The sequence below is a fragment of the Benincasa hispida genome, chromosome 4 (assembly GCF_009727055.1).
Source record: "Benincasa hispida cultivar B227 chromosome 4, ASM972705v1, whole genome shotgun sequence".
In the NCBI taxonomy this organism is placed as follows: Eukaryota; Viridiplantae; Streptophyta; class Magnoliopsida; order Cucurbitales; family Cucurbitaceae; genus Benincasa; species Benincasa hispida.
This window is the reverse complement of record NC_052352.1, coordinates 29,513,282-29,519,474: the sequence shown is the minus strand read 5'-3', so window position 1 is coordinate 29,519,474 and position 6,193 is coordinate 29,513,282.

Below are 6,193 nucleotides of genomic sequence, written 5' to 3'. Positions count from 1 at the left end.
ATATCAGAGAGACTACTACAACATAAGGAAAAAGACAATCTAGTATTTACACATTTATACATATTCTTTATGGAGTTGGTTTCATGATTTCTTCTAAAGCTAGCTCGTCGAAGTCCTTTAGTAAGTACATCAACAATTTACTTATAAAATAACGAGTAGATATTATTAAATTCATGTCAATCTTTCCCTCAACAAATTATTGATCAATCAATTTTTAACAATTCTTTTAAATTTTTTTGGTTTATTTTTATTCACGTACCTTCACAACATGCACGAGCTAAAGTATAATTATTATAAAAGGAAGTGGTATCATCACTAATTTTAAAATCCTAAAATCCTAATTTGCATGTAGCATTTTCCATCGTTCATTCATGCATGCATAAAACTCAAAACGACTCTCACAAATTTTAATTAAATCAAACGAATTTTATTAAATAATTAACTTTTGTAAAGTCTAAATAACTGAAAATCTTTTATCAGGGTTCCTTGAAACATAAGTTCAAAATAAATTTCATGAAGTTTTATAAATAAAAATTTCAACAATGGAATTTTAAGTTCAAACATCAAGACTAGAATTTAAAACACTAAAACATGAAAACATGAGTGGAAGCATCTCTCTAGTCTCAATGGCACGGTCACGGATTCCTCCTGTCATTTGTCGGTATGTCCTTGCACTTACTTGAAAAACATAACATATAAAGTATTCAGTAAGTAATCCCACTACCGAGGTCAGGCTAAGCATCTATGTTCTCTTGATGCCATTCTCTAATGGGACGTGCATAAACCTCTACTTTCTATGGGATAGCTAACTAGTGATTAGTTGAACCCACTCCTTCGTAGATTAGGTGTACTCAAACCTTTTGCGAATCTCGAAGGAAACAAAAACCTCTGGTGAATCTCGAAAGAAATACAAAACCTCTAGTGAAATCCTGAAGGAGATTACCACCTCTGGTGAATCCTAAAGGAAACACAAACCTTCGGTGAATCTCGAAGGAAACACAAAACCTATGGTGAAATCCCAAAGGAGATCACCACCTCTGGTGAATCCCAAAGGAAACACAAACCTCTGGTGAAATCTCGAAGGAGATCACCACTTTTGGCGAATCCCAAAGGAAACACAAACCTCTAGTGGGTATCTAACTACGGGTAGGGATAACTATCACTATCATAAATAACATGCATCATAAACTAAGTCCCACAATCATGCAAATACACATCATCATGCTCAATGTACATCTAGCAAATCATAACAACAAATTAACTCAGTTCATGCTAGCATTCATAGCATGCTTCAAAACATAACCAAGGTCAACTTATTTATCCGTATGCATCTCAATGTAAGCAGTCTTAGAATCCTCAAAATTAATCTTAAATTTATTGGTTGGCTCATAGACAATTCCAGTAGTAAAATTACTTACGTCAAATTGAAATTCCAAAATTTAATCCAAAAAACCAACCTCCAACGAAAACTTGAATTAATGTCTCAAATGCTTTGTTTACTTCAAATTTATTCCAAACTTCGCTTAAAGATCCAAATCAATTATGCGGTCCAAAGTTCCGGGACTTGTTGAATAGTATACTAGTGATTTTAAAAAACTTGAGTCGATGCTCCTAATCAAATAAAAATCCAGCAAGTGGCAGTGATCGACCGACACACAAAGGCAAACGGCTAAATAAAATATGAATTTAACATGGATTTTTCTCTCTAATTGACCTCCATTTGGAATAAAGTGAATGGTTTGGAATGAAGTGGATGGTTGTATTTATAGAGGAAAAATACTCCTAATCCTAAATTATTTGGGATTCTATAACTTGAAGTAGTAGATAGATTAGATTTTCTTTTTGAATAAGAAATTTTTTCTAATTAGGAAATCCATATTTTAATTAATTAGAAAATCCACCATCTAACTAATTTAAATTAAATCGAAATTTCTCTTATCAACTCAATTTAAATTAATTATCTTCTCTAATTTGGATCCAAACTCCAAAATTAAAGAGGAAAAAATTTAGAACCACAATGTCCCATTTCCTCCTTAAATTTCAAATTCCTTTTAATTTTCCAATTTTTTTTTTTTTTTTTTTTTTTATTTATAGTTTTCAAATCTTTATCCAAAATAATTCAAAAATTCCAAATCTCTTATCAAATTAATCTCAACCCAATTAACTTCTCCAATTAACTTAATTTTGGCTCCAAACTAAATTTGAAGGGAACATACAATCCAATAGTTGAGATAAATTACATCCTTCCAAATATTTAATCAATTTAAAAACACACTTTCCTCATAATAAATGAATCAAAATTTTCCTTAAATTGAATTAAAATTCTAATTTTTTACAAATATCTTTTAAATTAATTATCTTACCTCCCAAATTAAATATTTAGCCACAATTTATCAAAATAACGTCCAAATATTTCAAGATAATTTAATGCAAATTACTTGAAAAATACGGAATGTTACATTCTTCCCTTTTTAAGAAACTTTCGTCCTCAAAAGTTCATTCCTGGATAAGTTCTAGGTATTGGGCTCTCACCTCAACCTCTCGCTCTCATATTGCCTTTTTAAACTAGTGATTCTGCCATAAAACTTTTACTAGTGCTACATTCTTGTTGCTTAAAGTCTTCACCTCCTTGGTGAGAATTTGAATAGGATTCTCCTCATAACTTAGGTTCTCATTTAACTGTAATGGTTTGAAATCCACCACATGAGATGGATCTATCACAAACTTCCTCAACATCGAGATATGAAAAACATTGTGAATTGTGGAGAGAGATGGTGGCAACGCCAACCGATAAACTACAGGGCCAATACGCTCTAGTACCTTGAAAGGTTCAATAAATCATGGACTTAGTTTCCCTTTCTACCAAACCTCATAATGCCTTTCATAGGTGCTAGTTTCAAAAACACCTTGTCACCAGTTTCAGACTCTAGGTCTTTACACCTAACATCGGCGTAACTTTTCTGTCTGCTCTAAGCTATTTGCATACGTGCTCGAATCTTCTGTATTGCCTCATTTGTCTTTCGCACTAACTCAGGTCCTAGCAACTTCCATTCATCAACCTCATCCCAACATACAAGAGACCTGTAACTCTTCCCATATAGGGCCTCAAATTGCAACATGCCAATACTAGTCTGGTGACTATTAATGTAAGAAAACTTCATGAGATGTAAATGAGAGTCCCAACTCCTCGAAAACTCCACCCACAAGCACATGACATATTTTCCAATTTTGGTTCAAATGCTCTGTTTGACCATCATCCTGTGGGTGAAAAGCTATAATAAATTCTGACTAGGTATCCAACACCTTCTAGGAGACTCTTCTTGTCACACCCCTTCCTAGATTATCCTCTTAATCTAGAAGAGAATGTGACGGCATCAGTTACATACCCCTTTATGGAATTACCGCCTAACTAACCTATTTAACCTACTTACGAAACCCTGGAATAACATTTTAACATTCAAGAGCTAGCGGAACTTAGAACATTTAAAATAACCTCAGGGCTCCACATTTAGCAAACTCATAACATATGTACAGAAACAAGGTTTAGTGGGCCCCACACTCATTACTAGTCCCTAATGTGAAGACACATGTGTACAAATATTTACAGAACAAACACCAAAACTTTCTCTTCCAAACGAGTTTTTAAGTGGCAGAGCAGTAGTGTAGTTATCCTCTAGGGAGACCACTACCTGGGAGAAAGAGAACATTTAAACGAGTGAAGAAAACATTTAAACGAGTGAGCTACTAGTACAATGAGTGACTAATAAATTATAAACATCGTGCTTAAAAATTGGAACTGCCAAGCAAACTCATATTTAAAACTTTCAAACATAGCATAGCTTTAAAACTTAGCTTAACATAATCCTTAGTTGAGAGAGAACCCTTTTGCTCAATCCCTCAATGTTAAACCTTAGTTGGTGTGGAGTATTCTCAACACAACCAACGTCGACTTTACCTACGTGCACATGGTTATCACTAAGTACAATCATACCTTAGGTACTATGGCCTAGATACCTTCTCACTGTCCTTCAATATCGGGTTCTAATAATCATTATAAAACTCATACTTTGTAGTAAATCATACTTTGAAAGCATAGCAACGTAAATCAGATGCTTAAACATGCTCACTATAAAGCATCAACTTCCAACGCACACTTCTTGAATAATAAGTATTGAAATACTTAAGTTATGCTTATAAACTTCTTTAAAACTAGCATGCGTTAATGGCTTCATGAAATATAGTTTGCTTGGAAATCATTTTAACATTCTTTTAACATAAGCAAGCATGAGTCTAATCATTTAAGTAAATCATGTGTTACTAAAATATTTGAAAAACAAAAACTTTGTCACTCACAACCTTGGACATTCCTCCTAGGGATGATAAGCCCTTCCTATTGGCGTTAACCCTGTGGAAATGAATAACATGTTTAGCTAGTACCTTAAATCTTCTTGTGAGACTAACTCACCTAAATGAACTTAACATTCAACTTTAAATGTCTCTTCCCCTCTCAACACATACCTTTTATGCGTCCAACACTTAGGAAAAATTCGAGTAACTAAGCCTTAGTCATGCGGCCAACATCGCAACCCATGCGCCTATCGCATGTCTTATGCGCTCGTCCAACGCGCCAACGCACGGCCAACGCTCCTTGTGCTTGCGTGTCTACCCATACAGCTTAGTGCCCCCTGTGCTTGCTTGCGCTCACAACTTCAGCACACGCCTACACAACATAATGCGCCTCTCGCGCACAACTTTAACGCATGCCTTGCGCCCAACCAGCTCCTCGTGCGCGCCTGCAGCCTGCTTGCTCAACGATTGCAGCTGCCTACTTGTTCAACTACAACCCAGTTTCAACTTTGAGCTCAAATAAATTATTTTCCAGCCTTTATCTTAGGAATTTTCCTTCTACAAACTTATTTAAAAGCATCTTAACTTTCTTACCTTAAAATTTGAGCTCTTAATTTTTCGTGATTTGTCCGAAAACTTCAAATCTTCATTACTAGCTTAGATTCATCTGAGAGCTTGACCTTCTTATAATCTTCTTAAGATTTCAACCTGGATCCTTAGGAATTCTCTTCTGGAAACCCTAAAGCTTTAACTACACACATCAAGCTTTCGAATGGCTCTAGAATCATCTCATTTGCACGAGCAAAATGCTTAAACTGAGCTTTTGAACTAAAGCTCTCCTTTTATATTGTACCTGCATGTCCTCAATGCACTTTAAGCTGCCAACCCTCCCACTAAGTGGGATTAATTCCCTTAATTTCGATAGCTGGTCCATTATAACGGGTGACTAAGCTGCTAATCACTACTTGATCAACGCATGGCTTCACCATCAACTTACCTTTGATTGGCATAATCAACGTATAATCCTTGGCCCACGCATAGCCTCAATGCATCAGCCATTGCTTAGTCTAGTGCCAGTGCCTGATTTCCTTTCTCGTGGTCTTTGCTTTGAATATCACATAGACTCAACCAACGCATGTCTTAACCTTATCGCATAGTTCTCTTGCCAGCGCCATCGCATAGCCAAGCCAGTGCCATCGCATAGCTACCAGCTCACCATTGCCTCGCCTAAATGCCATTGCATAGGCTTACCTACCCACGGCGCGCATCAGGCCATTACATGCATGCCCACCCTTGGCATATAACTTAACTTGGCAGTGCTTTACTTGGCGCATCTTGCATCCACATTTATGAACGCATACACGCAACCCTACAACGCCTAAGGCCTTCATGCTCTCTTTCACACATCCTTACCCATCTAACCTCTCATGGGTTGATCAACGCATACCACTGTCTCAACGCATGCCACCTCATGCGGCCACCATTTAGCCACACCTAACATGGCCTCACGCCCATCATGCGTCCAAATAACCTCCCTGGAGCATGCCTGCCACAACCTAGGCAAGCCCTTCAGCGCATGGCTATTTTGACTTCAACACTTAGCCAAAATTTTCCTTACAAATTACCTCATTTGTCTTGCTACCCAAGGGCTATTTTGTTCAACACTTAGAATATTTTTTCCATTCTTTTCTTCTTCAAGCTTTTTCCCTACAAATATATTAATAAATTATTCTTATTCTTGATTAATATGTTAATTAACTTACTTAAGTAGAAAAAATAGAGTTCCGGATTTACACTTCCAAAAATGGATGTAAAACGTATTGGGATTGGTGTCCTATTTTTCCGG